Source organism: Schistocerca americana, chromosome 1 (genome assembly GCF_021461395.2).
Source record: "Schistocerca americana isolate TAMUIC-IGC-003095 chromosome 1, iqSchAmer2.1, whole genome shotgun sequence".
Lineage (NCBI taxonomy): Eukaryota > Metazoa > Arthropoda > Insecta > Orthoptera > Acrididae > Schistocerca > Schistocerca americana.
Window position 1 is genome coordinate 203,883,888 of NC_060119.1, and position 16,760 is coordinate 203,900,647.

The window sequence follows — 16,760 nt, forward strand, 5'->3', positions numbered from 1 at the left end:
TACAACAATTAATACACAGAAATGGGACAGATAGTGGGAGGTGGAAAGTGATAGAAGATGCCAGGAAATTAGCCAATGTTTGATTATCGAATTTTTAAAAAATAGAATATGAATCCGTACTCACTGGATGATAAAACATATTTCCCTGACTGTTCCGACAGAAGCATACGATTCTAATAATCACGATTATCTCCACTGAGCGCATGACATCGTCCTCCCCACTGTCATTGACTGGAAACTAATGACTCATAGGGTAGCTGAATTACAAGAAAACAGCATACTTCAGTGAATCTCATATACCTGTTTGAATGTGTGACTACCCCACTCTTCATTAATTTGAAAGTGACGATTCACATCGAAGAGTGATCTTTGACAGATTACACAGCAGAGTTCAAGGCAACCTCGCTAATCTCCAAAATCAACTTACAGCTAATTTAACGATGATGGTCGAAGTAGAGAGAATGTAAAATGTAGACTGACAGTGGTAAGGAAAGCGTTTCTGAAGAAGAGAAATTTGTTTGCATCGAGTATAGATTTAAGTGTGAGGAAGTCGTTCCTGAAAGTATTTGTATGGAGTGTAGCCATGTATGGAAGTGAAACATGGACGATAAATAGTTTAGACAAGAAGAGAATAGAAGCCTTCGAAATGTGGTGCTACAGAAGAATGCTGAAGATTAGATGGGTAGATTACATAAGTAGCTAGGAGGTAATGAATAGAATTGGGGACAAGAGAAATTTGTGGCACAACTTAGCTAGAAGAAGGGATCGGTTGGTAGGGCATATTCTGAGGCATCAAGGGATCACCAATTTAGCATTGGAGGGCAGCGTGGAGGGTAAAAATCGTAGAGGGAGACCAAGAGATGAATACACTAAGCAGATTCAGAAGGATGTAGGTTGCAGTATGTACTGGGAGATGAAGAAGCTTGCACAGGATAGAGTAACATGGAGAGCTGCAGCAAACCAGTCTCTGGACTGAAGACCACAACAACAACAACAACGACACTTTGGTTAGAATCTGTATAAGAAGGTGAGCCGTGAACAGCTACTGTTCGTGCCATGTATTGTTTGTCATTTCTATTACGGTACTGTCGCTTCGTTTTCTTATTCCATCTACTGGCGCCACTAACTTCCTGACTTACTTGTCTGTGAACGGTAGCAGCAGCTCTTATCGATAATATTTCCGGGTCGACGTGTGTCTGGCAGTTCGGTTCGAGTCGGATCAGCAGTACAGTCGGGGACGGAGCCCCAGTAAGGTCGGCACAGCCATTAACAGTGGGGACAACCGTTGGTTGGTCGTTCGGTTGGTCGTCTCATCGATGACGTGTATTTGAGTCGGTTCCTTCCTGTGTAAAGATGTTGGTTGTGTTCCCTCTGCATGGTTGGGTCCGAAGCAGTGTCTCTTGGACGTCGTCGGTCCGAAGGAAGTCAGTGAGTTGGAGACGCACCACCAGTGCAGTCGCGACAGAGCAGCAGTCGCGGATGGTCCAGCAGTCCAATTGGTCGGTTGGCGTGGAGCAGCAAGCAAGCCCCCGTCGCGTGGAGTCGGGCTGGAACCGCTGGCAGCGTGTACGTGCGGTTGAAGTGTGAAGCGCTGCTTGCGAGTGCTATGAAGTTCGTCGCCCACCGATCTTGGACATGAAGGGTCCTCGCTTAACATACTATCGAGCCTCAACTGTTAACATTTCCTCGTTTGATTCTGTGTGTCGTTGTATTGAAACTTTGTGGTCGTTTTAGTGGTTGCGTCGAGCGGAACTGATTTGGTTGATTGGCCGGTCGGCTGTCTGTCGGTTGGGTTGCCTTCCGATTATCCGATTAAGAGATTGTTGGTCAGGATGCCTGTCTCAACTAAACGGGCGTTAGTGTTACAATTCCAGGCCGACCCTTGGAACTTCTGACCACCGTTGCGTGTCTGTTACATAGTAGCTTCCTGTTCGAGTTTTAGTTATTTGTTTGGTGTGTGGCCTGCAGCCGAGTTTTATATATCCTGAATTAATGTTCCTGTCTTGCCTTAAAGCATGAGACTCTTGTTCTTATAGGGGCCTTCAGACGAATTTTACATCAAATCTTTTAAGGCCTTAAGCCGTTAAATTATTGTGTTGATGTGTGGCCTTCAGCCGAGTTTTAATATTAAATTAGTGTTCTTGTCTTGCCCTTAAGGCATTCGGTTGTGATGTTTTGGTATCGGGCCTTCAGCCGAATTTGCATTAATTGTTTTAAGATTAGGCCTTCTGCCGTTGGATTGAAACACTTCTTATTGCTTAATATGCGGTCTCGAGCCGAGTTCCATTAAAATGAAAGTGCTGAGACCTTCAGCCTGTTTAGATTGAAGAATTAGAAAATAGTTTTTGATAACACCTCCAGAAGAACTTTCATGTCAGTTTCTTACTTAGACACCGAGCGAGGTGGCGCAGTGGTTAGAACACTGGACTCGCATTCGGGAGGACGACGGTTCAATCCCGTCTCCGGCCATCTTGATTTAGGTTTTCCGTGATTTCCCTAAATCGTTTAAGGCAAATGCCGGGATGGTTCCTTTGAAAGGGCACGGCCGATTTCCTTCCCAATCCTTCCCTAACCCGAGATTGCGCTCCGTCTCTAATGACCTCGTTGTCGATGGGACGTTAAACACTAACCACCACCACCTCTTACTTAGACCTTGCGTCCCGTATTTGAGTGTGGCCTTCAGCCGATCTAAAGTTAATCAAAGGAGGTCGATTAACCTTTTGAGCGTTTTGCACCCTTCTTGTAATATTGTGAGTTGATGAATAAAGTTTGTATGTTGAGTAAAACTGACAGCAACTTATTTTGACCCCCTTCCACAACCTAATCCGCTCTGTCCTGCTAGCGAGGTACTTCAGAAGGATTAAGGAAAAATAACTTGAGGAATAATACATGTCATTTTTAATAGGGGACTATGGCAGAAATGTGAGGATTCTGTGGAAAGCAGAGAGGAAGACACACCAAAACCTTGTGATGCAACAGTATTAAAAATGTTGCCTACAAATTGTTAGACATGTGATATATTTACATCATGTTTCACGACTACGTCACCCCATTATCAAGTCCTATAAAACAAGGATCAATACTACACACACTGACAACTATGAAAATATTAATATCGTATTATAACGTAATATAAAGAATTAATGAGAAGTGCCCAAGAGGCATTTCTGGGCCAGCTAAATAATAAGGTGCGTTAGCTGTAGTATTTTCTGTTGGTCGTTATACACTGAGGCGCGAAAGAAACTGGTGTAGGGACGCGTATTCAAATAAAGAGATATGTAAACAGACAGAATACGGCGCTGCGGTCGGCAACACCTACATAAGACGTCTGGCGAAGTTGTTAGATCGGTTATTGCTGCTACAATGGCCGGTTATCAAGACTGAAGTGAGTTTGAACTAATAGTTGGCGCATAAGTGATGGGACAGAGCATCTCAGAGATAATGATGTAGTGGGGATTTTCCCATACGATCGTATCACGAGTGTATTGTAAATATCAGGAATCCGGTAAAACATCAAATATGTGACATCGCTCAGTGCGGAAAAAGATCCTGCAGGAACGGGACCAACGACAACTGAGGAGGGTCACCGAAGTGTGACCCTTCCGCAAACTGCTGCAAATCCCAGTGCTGGACTATCAACAAGTGTCAGCTTGCAAACCATTCAACGAAAAATCATCGATATGGGCTTTCTGAGCCGAAGGCCCACTCGTGTACCCTTGATGACTGCACGACACAAAGCTTTAGGACTTGCCTGGGCCCGTCAACACAGACATTGGATGGTTGATGACTGGAAACGCGTTGCCCGGTAGGATGAGTCTCGTTTCAAATTGTATCGAGTGGATGGACGTGTACGGGTATGGAGACAAACGCATGAATCCATGGACCCTGCATGTCAGCAGGGGACCGTTCAAGCTCGTGCATGCTTTGTAATGGTGTGGGGCGTGTGCAGTAGAAGTGATATGGGACTCCTGATACGTCTAGATACGACTCTGACTGGTGAGACGTACGTAAGTATCCTGTCTGATTAACTGCATCCATTCATGTCCATTGTTCATTTAGACGGACTTGGGCAAATTCCATCAGGATAATGCGACACCTCAGAAGCCCAGTTTTGCTAGATAGTGGTTCCAGGAACACTCTTCTGAGTTTAAACACTGCCGCTGACCACGAAACTCCGCAGACATGAACTTTATTTAGCATATCTGGGATGCTTTTCAAGGTGTTGTTCAGAAGAGATCTCCACTTCCTCATACTCTTACGGATTTATGGACAGCCTTGCAGTATTGATAGTTTCAATTCCTTCCAGCACTGCATCACAGTAGTCGAGTCCGTGCCACGTCGTGTTTACTCACTTCTGCGTGTTCGCGGGGGTCCTACGCGATATTAGGCAGATGTGTCAGTTTCTTTGGCTCTTCTGTGTATATGGTTGCACACAATGCCACACAGGTGTAATGTTAGTTTCTATAATTTGCTAGGACTTGAGATATAACGTTCAAGAATTTTGTAATATATACCGGCGTTGTTGGGGTACATGCATTATAGGGTACTACTATCTTTGGTGGGTGTGGACAACTGTCATTCACTTGCATCTGAGCCTTGAGAGTATGATGCGCCAACATGAGATGTTCAAAGAAGAATGTTATATTTGAAAACTGGTTCTGAGCACTACGGGACTTAACATCTGAGGTCATCAGTCCCCTAGAACTTAGAACTACTTAAACCTAACTAACCTAAGGACACCACACACATCCATGCCCGAAGCAGAATTCGAACCTGCGACCGTAGCGGTCACGCGGTTCCGGACTGAGGCGCCTAGAACCGCTCGGCCACTCCGGCTGGCGTTATATTTGACATTGCATAGTTGCTGCTAGGTTTATAGTTTTGACCGTGACTAACTGCATAGAAGCATTATAGTATGTTACGGTGCAGGATGATATAAATGTTTACATAGTTGTCAGTACGTGTAGTATTGCGATTTGCTGATATGTTTCCTTGTTTTGTAAAACTTGATAATGCGGTAACTGAGCAGTGTCGGCTCTCTTTCCCTTTACAAATTGCCTGTCCCGTCCGCATGATTTTACAGCCGCGGTATAGAGGGCGATTTTTATGTAGGGGGCCTGGTGGTGGTGTCGTGAAGGTGGTAGCCAGGCGTTGCCACAGGAACCGGTGCTCCTTGGTCAGTAACATCCTTCTCTCTCGGTGTCAAAGGGGTCACGTGGTCGACTTCAATGCGAGGCATACTGACTTGGCGCATTGTGAAGTTTGTGTGTGTACAACGGCTTTCTTAGTGTAGAGCTCCTTCACGATTAATTTGCTGTGTAGTGCTGGCTAGCTGATTCGTGGCCGCGGTATTAAGCCCGCTTGTTGCTTGTTCGCGTAGTGCGAATTTAGGCTGGAGAAACCTACTTGTTCTTTTACAACTGAACGTGGTTGTTCCGATCGAGTAAATCTCACTGCCCTCCCCATCTCGTTCCTGATGCCTTTGTAAATCGGAGAGGAACCGAGTTGAGTTGCACGTTTTTGGCTGTTTAGGTTTCTTAGTCAGTAGTCGGCAGTACTCGTGGAATTATTTTTCTATCCTACCACCTCTTGTGATACACACAGTACTGCGCGCTGTAACTGCGGCAGTGTTGAGCGTGTAGTGGAGACCCGGACTTTAGATGCGCCTTTAATCTGTTCCAGCGTCACACCGCTTTGTGGTCGTCTTGAATTGTAGTGCCTTTGCAGCTGTGCTACACGCCACACCGGTGTGCACCATCTTCGCCGTGGAGGTCGCCGCTCGCCGAGTTGTCTAACTGTAGTCTATTAACTGTTTCATGTAACTGATTCTCCTCATTCTAAAGGCCTAAACGGTCAGTGAAGGTCACCACTCGCTAAATTTTGCAATTTTAATCTAGCAGCTCTTTTATGTAATTGCTGTTTATCTCATACTAAGGGCCTAAGCCCGTTTGGTGCCCCTTGTTTTAACAGTGTAATATGTTTTTAAACTTGACCAAGTGTTTTACGAGGGTCACTCTAAAAGAAATGCACACTATTTTTGTAAAAATACAGTTTTCATTCTGCATGTGTGAAAGTCTTACAGTGTGTAGATACATCCTTCCTGCTTACTTTCAAACTCAGTTCAACCTGTTCCCGTGAGTGGCGGCGTCACAGCATGTCTTCACTGCTACACTTGACGTTCGTCAGAAGCAACGTGCTGTCATAGAATTCCTGTGCTGTGAAAACGAGACAGTGGGAAACATCCACAAGAAGTTGAAAAAGGTGTATGGAGATGCTGCTGTCGATCGCAGTACAGTTAGTCGGTGGGCAAGCAGGTTACGTGATCAAAGTGGGCACGGCAATATTGAGGATTGTCCCCGCAGCGGCAGGCCTCGTACTGCACACACTCCAGACAATGTGCAGAGAGTTAACGAATTGGTGACTGCTGACACACGCATCACAGTGAACGAATTGTCACGCTACGTTGGGATAAGGGAAGGAAGTGTTTGCAGAATACTGAAAGTGTTGGCGTTAAAAAAGGTTTGAGCCAGGTGGGTTCCCAGGATGTTGACAGTGGCTCACAAAGAAACAAAAAAAAAAAAAACGGTATGCAGCGAACTTTTGGAACAGTACGAGAATGGTGGAGATGAATTTCTTGGAAGAATTGTGACAGGTAATGAAACATTGCTCGATAATTTTTCACCAGAGACGAAGAGGCGATGCAATCAATGGAGTGGCATCATGCAAATTCACCCAAGAAAAAAAAAAAAAAAGAAATTCAAAACCATACCTTCTGCTAGAAAAGTTATGGCAACTGTGTTTTTCGATTCCGAAGTACTCTTGCTTGTGGACATCAGGCCAAATGGAACTACCATAAATATTGATGTATATGTGACGACACAGAAGAAACTTCAAGCTCGACTGAGCCGTGTCCGACCACATCGGCAAAAGCAGGATGTTTTGCTGTTGCACGACAATGCACGGCCACATGTCGGTCATAAAACAATGGAAGCGATCACAAACCTCGGATGGACAACACTGAAATATCCGCCTTACAGTCCTGACCTGGCTCCATCTGACTATCATCTCTTTGGGTAACTGAAAGACTCTCTTCAGGAACAAGGTATGAAGATGATGACTCCCTTGTGCTTGCTGTCAAACAGTGGTTCCAACAGGTTGGTCCAGAATTTTACCGTGCAGGTATACAGGCGCTGGTTCGAAGATGGCGTAAGGCAGTTGAGAGGGATGGAAATTATATGGAGAAATGAAAATATTGTTCCTAAAGGATGTATCTACACACTGTAAAACGTTCAAACATGTAGAATAAAAGATGGATTTTTAAAAAAATAGTGTGCATTTCTTTTGGAGTGACCCTCGTAATTACTGTGGGAAGCAACTCCTGTTGTAAACTGCTCATTCCTTTTGTTTAGTAGTTTATTTAATCTGGTATCCCTTCTCTCCTTCTGTTTTAATGTCGGGGCCTGTAACGGCGCTGGGCTTACGGACGTCGTGCTTGGTTTAGTCACAGTTGACTGAATTTCGTAGGCCCGCTGCCTAGATGCAAATTGATTATTTTTAGGTATTGCTTATTTAGTGAGGTTATAGATCTGGTAGGTGCTGTTTATTGCGTTTGCTGTTACCATTCAATCTTTATCTCTGCCCAACATTTTGGCAGAGCGTTGTTTGCTGTGACCATTCTCGCCAGGGGTCGAGAAATATGAAATTTGTTTTTTCAGTCATTGAATTCAAAGGTTAGCTACAGCTCGCGAATTTTTTTCACGCTAGAGATATAGAGGCAGCGTCTGAATTATAATATACATTTGTAATTTTTTAAATTCTTAAATTCAAGCCATTGCACCTTAACTTTACAGTTGTTTGAATGTTGAATTAGCGCAGTGGGGCATGTTTGTAACGGTCTTGTCAAAAGTAATGGAAAACTGTATTTAACTTATTTGTATCCGTTAGTGTTTTCCTAAGCTGTACCCTTTGTTAAAATATTTATACTTGTGGTTTACATAATCATGACATTTGGTCATGATTTGACGTTAAAGAATTCCAGCTTATAAACCGGTCTATAAAAAGTTATAACTTCATAAAAGGTCCTGTTTCATTTAGAACTGTTATTGGTATCTAATTGTGGTTCTCTTTTTAACTGCTGTTTAAAGTTAATGTTCCTGATATAAGGAATTGTTTCTATTAGTATATATAGAATGTTATTTAAGGGTAATAAAGTTAGTAAATGCTCAATGATGCGTACATAAAATCAGTTATTACGCGTGTCTGATTTTGGTTAATTCGCACTATCCACGGTGGCATTTCAATATCATTTTACGTAAATACGTTGCAGTAAATATATCATACGTTTGACAAGTGTTGACTAACATTCACAGTACTGCCTCATGAGACAGTTGTGCAGTTGCTGCAGAACAGATAACATGTGACGCTAGTGCAGAACGAATGTCTGTTTTGCATCCCGGCACATGACTTTCCCTACAACTCACCTCACTGCTGTGGCTCGATCTCAGCGTAGTAATCTGTAGGTGGCAGCTGACCTGGCTGCACAGTCAGCCATTGTCTCTGTATCGTTGTATCAGTGTCTAAATGCAAGTCAGACAGGAAAGTGTCTACGTGAAGTCTGAGAGAGAAGTGACCTGCTTATCAAGTCTGTGAAAGTTCGCTCCTCTCCGTAAAGACGCTAAAGATGGTGCTTGGCTGATAAGTGGCTTGTGCTTCTGACGAGGAAGACCTGGATCTGTGCCTTTTTCTGGCGTCGTCTAATTTTGATTGGCTAAATCATTGATATTGCAAGTGCCGACCAGTAATAAATTGCCTCAAAAGACGCTGGTTTACTTCCCCTACTCTAATTTCAGATGATTGACCACTAACAAAATTAGTGGAACTTCTCACTGCAAGACCTGTCCTGGTCTCTTCCTCTATCTATCAACATTCACATCTTGGCCATTGACTGTGGACCCCTTAAGCACAAGGGTGTTTCCCACTTCCACTTCTAGATTATTTAGTTTACGCAATAGTAGATGTTTTCACATTTCGTTAAACATTTGGTATTGCAGGGTCTGAAATCGGTGGCTGTGCCTCACACTCTTCGCAGGCGTCATAAACTTTCCTGTATCCCTCTCGCCGCGCGGGATTAGCCGAGCGGTCTCAGGCGCTGCAGTCAGAGACTGTGCGGCTGGTCCCGGCGGAGATTCGAGTCCTCCCTTGGACATGGGTGTGTGTGTGTGTTTGTCCTTAGGATAATTTAGGTTCAGTAGTGCGTAAGCTTAGGGACTAATGACTGTAGCAGTCAAGTCCCATAAGATTTCACACTCATGTGAACAGTTTTTTGTTTCAGTTCTTACCTTCCACGGGATGTGCATTTCGACGATTTCTGACTCGCTACCGTTCTGTCCATAACACCGCTCTTCCAGGAAACTGCCAAAAATGCTACGCACCCCCTAACACACACAGATCATTAAAAGTATACTCCATCATCCCTACATTAAACTGGAGGTATAGTCTGTACTTTGTGTGACCTTAGTGTGTCTGGCGCCCAGAACAGCTTGACACAACCCGCTTATTGGCCAGCCAGCATGCCGTTCTCCCTTGCAGGTGCCAGCTGACTTCCGCGAATTCTGCGGGTGCATTTGCCCACACAGCGCGTCTCTTCGGTCACAGCTAAGGACAACTTGTTTTCATAGTGGCTTCTTCTTTAAGCACTCACGCTTTTCAATACAGGAAACTGTAATCTGTTTGAGTTAACTACTGGCAATTCATTTATTGACGGAGAATTGTTATTGCTATTTGATTTGTCTTTTTATTTCGGTTTGTACATCAGTTGCGGGACAGATTGGGAAAAACGCTAGCATAACAATCGACTGAAGATGAAATATGCTAATCAGAAAACGTCTTTCAAAATCTCATACACTACTGGCCTTAAAAATTGCTACACCTAGAAGAGATGCATATGATAAACGGGTATTCATTGGACAAATGTATTATACTAGAACTGACATGTGATTACACTTTCACGCAATTTGGATGCATAGATCCTGAGATATCAGTACCCAGAACAACCACCTCTGGCTGTAATAACGGCCTTGATACGCCTGTGCATTGAGTCAAACAGAGCTTGGATGGCGTGTATAGGTACAGCTGCACATGCAGCTTCAACACGATACCACAGTTCATCAAGAGTAGTGAATGGCGTATTGTGACGAGCTAGTTGCCCGGCCACCAATGACCAGACATTTTCAATTGGTGAGAGATCTGGAAAATGTGCTGGCCAGGGCAGCAGTCGAACATTTTCTGTATCCGGAAAGGCCCTTACAGGACCTGCAACATCCGGTCGTGCATTATCCTGCTGAAATGTAGGGTTTCACAGGGATCGAATGAAGGGTAGAGCTAAGGGTCGTAACAAATCTGAAATGTAACGTCCACTGCTCAAAGTGCCGTCAATGTGAACAAAAGGTGATCGAGACGTGTAACCAATGGCACCCCGTACCATCTCGCCGGGTGATAACCCAGTATGGCGATGTCGAATACACGCTTCCAATGTGCGTTCACCGCGATGTCACCAAACACGGATGCGACCATCATGATGCTGTAAACAGAACCTGAATTCATACGAAAAAATGACGTTTTGCCATTCGTGCACCCAGATTCGTCGTTGCGTACACCATCGCAGGCCCTCCTGTCTGTGATGCAGCGTCAAGGGTAACCGCAGCCATGGTCTCCGAGCTGATACTCCATGCTGCTGCAAACGTCGTCGAACTGTTCGTGCAGATGGTTGTTCTTTCAAGCGTCCCCATCTGTTGACTCAGGAATCGAGACGTGGCTACACGATCCGTTACAGCCATGCGGATAAGATGCCTGTCATCTCGACTGCTAGTGATACGAGGCCGTTGGGATCCAACACGGCGTTCCGCATTACGCTCCTGAACCCACCGATTCCATATTCTGCTAACAGTCATTGGATCTCGACCAACGTGAGCAGCAATATCGCGATACGACAAACCGCAATTGCTGTAGGCTACAATCCGACCTTTATCGAAGTCGGAAACGTGATGGTACGCATTTCTCCTCCTTACAGAGGCATCACCACAACGTTTCACCAGGCAACGCCGGTCTACTGCTGTTTGTGTATGAGAAATCGGTTGGAAACTTTCCTCATGTCCGCACGTTGTAGGTGTCGGCACCGGCGCCAACCTTGTTTGAATGCTCTGAATAGCCAATCAGTTGCATATCACAGCATCGTCTTCCTGTCGGCTAAATTTCGCGTCTGTAGCACGTCATCTTCGTGGCGTAGCAACTTTAATGGCCAGTAGTGTATCCTGAAAGTTATTTCCCCTCTTTCCTAGTGCTTGCTAGTTTGGGTGGAGAGTAAAAAATGCGGAGTTTCAAAAATGCAAATTTAATTTACGAATACGGAAAAGCCTCTAAAGAAACTTCCGATCGCGGTAATATGATTAGTATTTGAAGATTTATGAAATATTGTGACCATATACCTCACGCGTTTTGAAACACTTTTGGCACACTGAACTGTTGCAAGTCATTCCCAATCGCCTATAGACATCACCCAATATGGATATGTTCGGCGTGTAGCAGGTTTAGGGTCAACCCGTAGCATACATTTTTCATTGCGATCTTCAAGTCACTATATTTACGGAAAATAGAAATTACGGTATTCGGTTGAGAATACGAGTCCGTCAATATTATCACATTCTACAGTCTCATGGCCAATTACTGAAACAACCATATATGCCAGAGAGAGCTATTGTAAAAAGAAAAAAAAAGCTAACACTGACTTCTTGTGACAGACTAGATCTTTTCCTCGGAAACGGTGTATCTTCATCATCAGTATTCTAAAACAGGAATGATATCGATTTCACCGTCAAGTTCATACGGAGGCGTATTAATAATAAATGTTCACTTGGACGTGGTAAAGATCTCGCAGCAGCCTCTTAGTGCCGTAGCAGCGACGGGAATTCATTGTTTCGCAGTAAAAAGTGACAGCTTGTCCGGCTGTCAGATTGAAACTAGAATTACGCCTTCTGGCGATGGATTTGTTCCAGCGAACGACAATAGAAAATCATCCCGCACTCTGTACCTCTAAAAGATGTAAATAGCCACAAAAAGGTGAGGGGATCATAGCTACGCCACGGTAATATCAAGACGTCTTTCTCGCTACTCCAACTAGTTGGTGAATTATAACACAGCTATGTAGTAGACAATGAACTGTTTGATGAAGGAAGGAGCAGAAGTGACATACATTATCTTTTATCTATTAGTATCTTAGGCCTCGTTGCATCACTCACTTGGACTGTATGGCCTACAGAACTATTGTTTTGTTTTTATTTCATTGATTTTTATGTTGTTCACAAATTGTAACTGATTAAGGCCACGAACCATGGTCTTTTGGGAATGTGATTGTGACCAAAATGCGATTATGGTAGCTGGAGTCCAAAGTTTTTGTTAAACATGCCTTTCACGTTCTTGTGCAGACATTTCCATAGCGACTTCCATCCCCTAACAAATATTTCTTCATATTTAACAGAGAAACGAAAAGAAGAATCTTCATTAAGTTAGCTTTAAAATTTTTAACGTAACGAAATATTTTGTTAAGAGTTTTCGTCACCTATTGCACACCGTTAGGGGTTGAATCTTTAGAAAAAATTAAGCACTTTTTTTTTAATTTGCTAATCGACTAGTCGAATACCATTTGCCATAGATGCAGCCTTAAAATCCTTTAGTAGTTCTATAGTAATTATTCATTTTCAAAGAAACTTTCACCCCCCATTTTTTTTCCAAAAATGCTGAAACACTTATTTTTTATTTCGTGACTGAGAAACCAAATACCAGTTTTCGTAGTTCCAGCTTCAAAATCCCCTTAATAGCGACAGACTTTCAGAAGCATTTCATCCCGTATTTTATCTTCTAAGGAGTGGAATTTTCGGCGATCCCTTCTTGTACAGTATCTACAGTATTCGATATACACCCTCTCAAAATTTCAAGTTTCTATCCTTAGCGCTTCGGGCTGGGGGATGATGAGTCAGTGGTTAATCTGTCCCCATTTCACCCTCTTAGGGCTTCAATTTGCAAAAACAGTGAAACATCTATTTTTCATCTCCAAACGAAAAGTCGAACACCAATTTTCAAAAATTTAAGTTTAAAAATGCTCTCGCAATGAAATATTTTCATAAAACGTTTCTCCCCCTATTTCATCCTCTTAGGTGTTGAATTTCCAAAAACAGTGACATGCTTATGTTTCATTTCCAGCCGAGAAGCAAAAACAAATTTTCATAGATTTATCTTCAAAAACTCTTTCATAATAAAATATTTTCATAAAGATCTCATCCCTATTTCATTCTCTAGAAGGCCAATTTCCAAAAAGTACTTAAACGTATATTTTTTTAACTTGAAACCCAGAAGTCAAATAACAATGTTCATAGACGTAGCTTTAAAAATACCTTAGTTGTTCTTTAATAATAATATATTATCAAAAACGATTTCGCTTACTATTTCATCCCACAGAGTTAAATTTCCATCAATTCTGTAACATGTTCTTCTTTATTGCTGACCGAGAAACCAAATACTTATTTTAGTTTTTCTAGCTTCAAAATTGCCTTAATAGTGGTATTCTTTTAAAAAAAAATCTTCATCCCTATGCCAGCCCTTAGGGTTGGAATTTCGATATATCCCTTCTTAAATGCCGCCTACATTATAAGATCCACACATTTGCCAAATTTCATGGTTCTATCCGTACCGTTTTCGACTGAGCGATGACGAGTCAGCAGTTAGTCAGTTAGTCAGTCAGTCAGGACATTGCTTTTCATACATAGAGATTTTGACGCTGTCTCTTTTTAGTGATGTATATTGCTTACACTTGGTGTGTTGCGCAGACTTCGTAATGGTTGAAGAAGACTACTGTTCAGATAACATGTACATAGCGTTCATCCGAGTAATCTGAGTTACTGAATATTTTGTGAACTTTTATTTCGAACTACGAAAATCGTGTTTCATTAACTTTACCAGAATCTTTGCCTAACCATTATGATTCTGGCTACTTGTAGAAGTGCATTTTGTAAGTGATTTTTCTGAGGTTTATCCCACAACATAATAATTATTGTGAACTGTATTGCACCTGACGAGAAATAACTGTGATACATAGCGCACACTTCTTACTAATGTTATGTGTGACTGTTTACTGAACAATATAGGTCAAGTACGTTTACCTAATTATGTAAGGTTAGTTATCCGAAAAAGGAACAATTTCTAACACATTTTAGAAGCATTAAGATATTTATTTAGTACAGCCGAAAAATGTATGATTTCTAGATAGGTTGCTGCTTATGTATCCTGCCTGAATAATGTAGCTCGCTATCGGGATGTAAAGAGCGATTAATCAGAGTGAAAACTTTCGTTGTAGCCACTGATCAAGCCACAAGTGTACGGCGCCTACGCAATACCAATAGGTGAAATTAATATGATGGTCGCAATTACCCAGTGAGTGACATTCAGAAGATTAGGCTTTCAGCTAGTTTTTCCGCATCTCCGAGTTCTACGGAACGATAGAAACAAATATAATTTAAACTAATGAATATAGGACAGCAATATTTTTTGTCAAGAACAGTTATGTGCCAGGAGTCCGCAGCTTGTGGTCTAGTGGGTAGCGTTGCTGCCTCTGGATCACGGGCTCCCGGGTTCGATTCCCGCCCGGGTTGGAGATTTTCTCTGCCCGGGGACTTGGTGTTGGGGTTGTCCACATCTTTTCATCATCATTATTCGCGTAACGGGGTGACGACGGGAAGGGAATCAGGCCACTCCTTGAATTAACCATGTCAAATACGACCATAGCCATGCCGACCCTGCGAAAATGTTGGACAAAGTCACAAGAAAAAGTAGAAGAAGAATTGTTATATGCCAGGACTATGTGGTTTGCGTGTGAGTAACATTAACAGTCTTCTTGTAGGAACACGGAAGGAAGATGATATATCTGTTCAAGAAATGCCCACATACAACGACAAAACTGAATTCTGCGAAGGCTCGAAGCTGGTGAACTTTGCCGTCATTAAAAGAATGAAACACTCGAAGATGCATAATAGCTCTCAACCGATAATATCTCATCTTGCTTCTCATATGTAGCCCATTAGTAAATATTATATAGCGGCGTAATTATTTCTGCTGCGTGCAGTACGGGAGAATTCACCTTACATCAGGACGATTGTCACTTAAAAAAGCGTAATCTTTTGAGAGAAAAATTACATTCTGAAACGAGAACGACATAAGCGTCGCACAAAAGAACACAGCTGCTTTCAATGTGGACGTGAATGTGGCAGATTCAGAATATGCAGTCTGCTGGAAAGAAAAGTTCTCTGAAAGAGGAACTAATTTACTCTCAAGAGAGTTGACGACCAACATTGAAAGTCTCTTTGTTTCTGGCTTGGTACAAAAACAGAGAAGAATTAGAGAAAGCATACCAAATAAAAGAAAATGACGAAGCTGATTGCTGTCCTGCAAGCAGAACCGTGCAAATGTTCCATGAAACTTGAAGTTTTATTGTAATACTCTCGTCTAAAGAACTATTTCGATTAGTTCAATAAGTATTGTGCTTGCTTCTGTTTTCTTATCAAATAAAGCAATGAAGTTTGTATCAGTGAATATTCCCTCACTACAAAAGAAATGATTAAATATAATGACGTACATATCATTACTAACATCTACATATTTCATTAAACCACTGGATTTTCACGTTTCATATAGACCGAAAATGTTAGCGAAATGTTCAGAGAAATAATTAATGGGTAGTTATGACTGAACATAGACATATATATGAACGAATATCGATATTTCTTGGAGGAAATCAAATATTTGCAAATATTCGAAATCACCAAATGCTGTGGCATTAGGAAAGGCATTAACTATAAGTGAAATTATAAAATAATCAATAAAACTATCTTTACATATAGTTTTCAGTTTACCTGTGAGCAGAAGCGTTGTTATGAATTATGAAGAAAATTAAATTTGGGTTTCGATCTAACGTGATTTTCTCTTTTGTAATACGAGACGTAATCAACTAACAGTAGTCTCAGCTTCCTTGAGAAACACAGTGTCTCATATCGATTACAAAACGGGAGGTTCATGCTATTGTATGCAGTCACGTAAAAATATAAAAGTGACTGTGTCAGGAAATTAAGAAGTAAATTATTGTGAGAGTTCTACAGATAAGGTGCCACATAAATATAACTGATTTCAGAAAATGAAATGGTACGAAAAATACAGCTTTGACCTTTAGCTTCGGAATCGAATGTAGAAAGGAGAAGAAAATAGGTAACAGTTTTGTAGAATTGGTAGATCTAAAGAAAGTGTCTGACCAAGTGTAGTGAAATAATATGTTGGAAATATGAAGAGACTTGTGAAGATGTGAAAAGAAAGAAGAAGTAACTGAAATATCTTCAAAATCCAAATGTAACAAATGTGTAAGATGAGGATATGTGTTATCGCATTTTTTGCGTATCTAGTGCGTCAAAGAAACACGGCAGAAAGTGAACATCATTCTGAGAATAGATATAAGACTGCCATTCGAACATACCGGTCTTAAGCATCACAGATGACCTAGCCGAAAGTAATGAAGTCTAGGACAACGTATTGGATATTGGAGAGAGTGTCGTACTTAGAGGATAGGGTACCTAGGAACGCCACGGTTTTTTTCGTTGGTACTTCTGTCTGGTGGGAGGTTTTAGAATTACATAAAGTAATACGCATTAGAGACCTTATACTCAGTT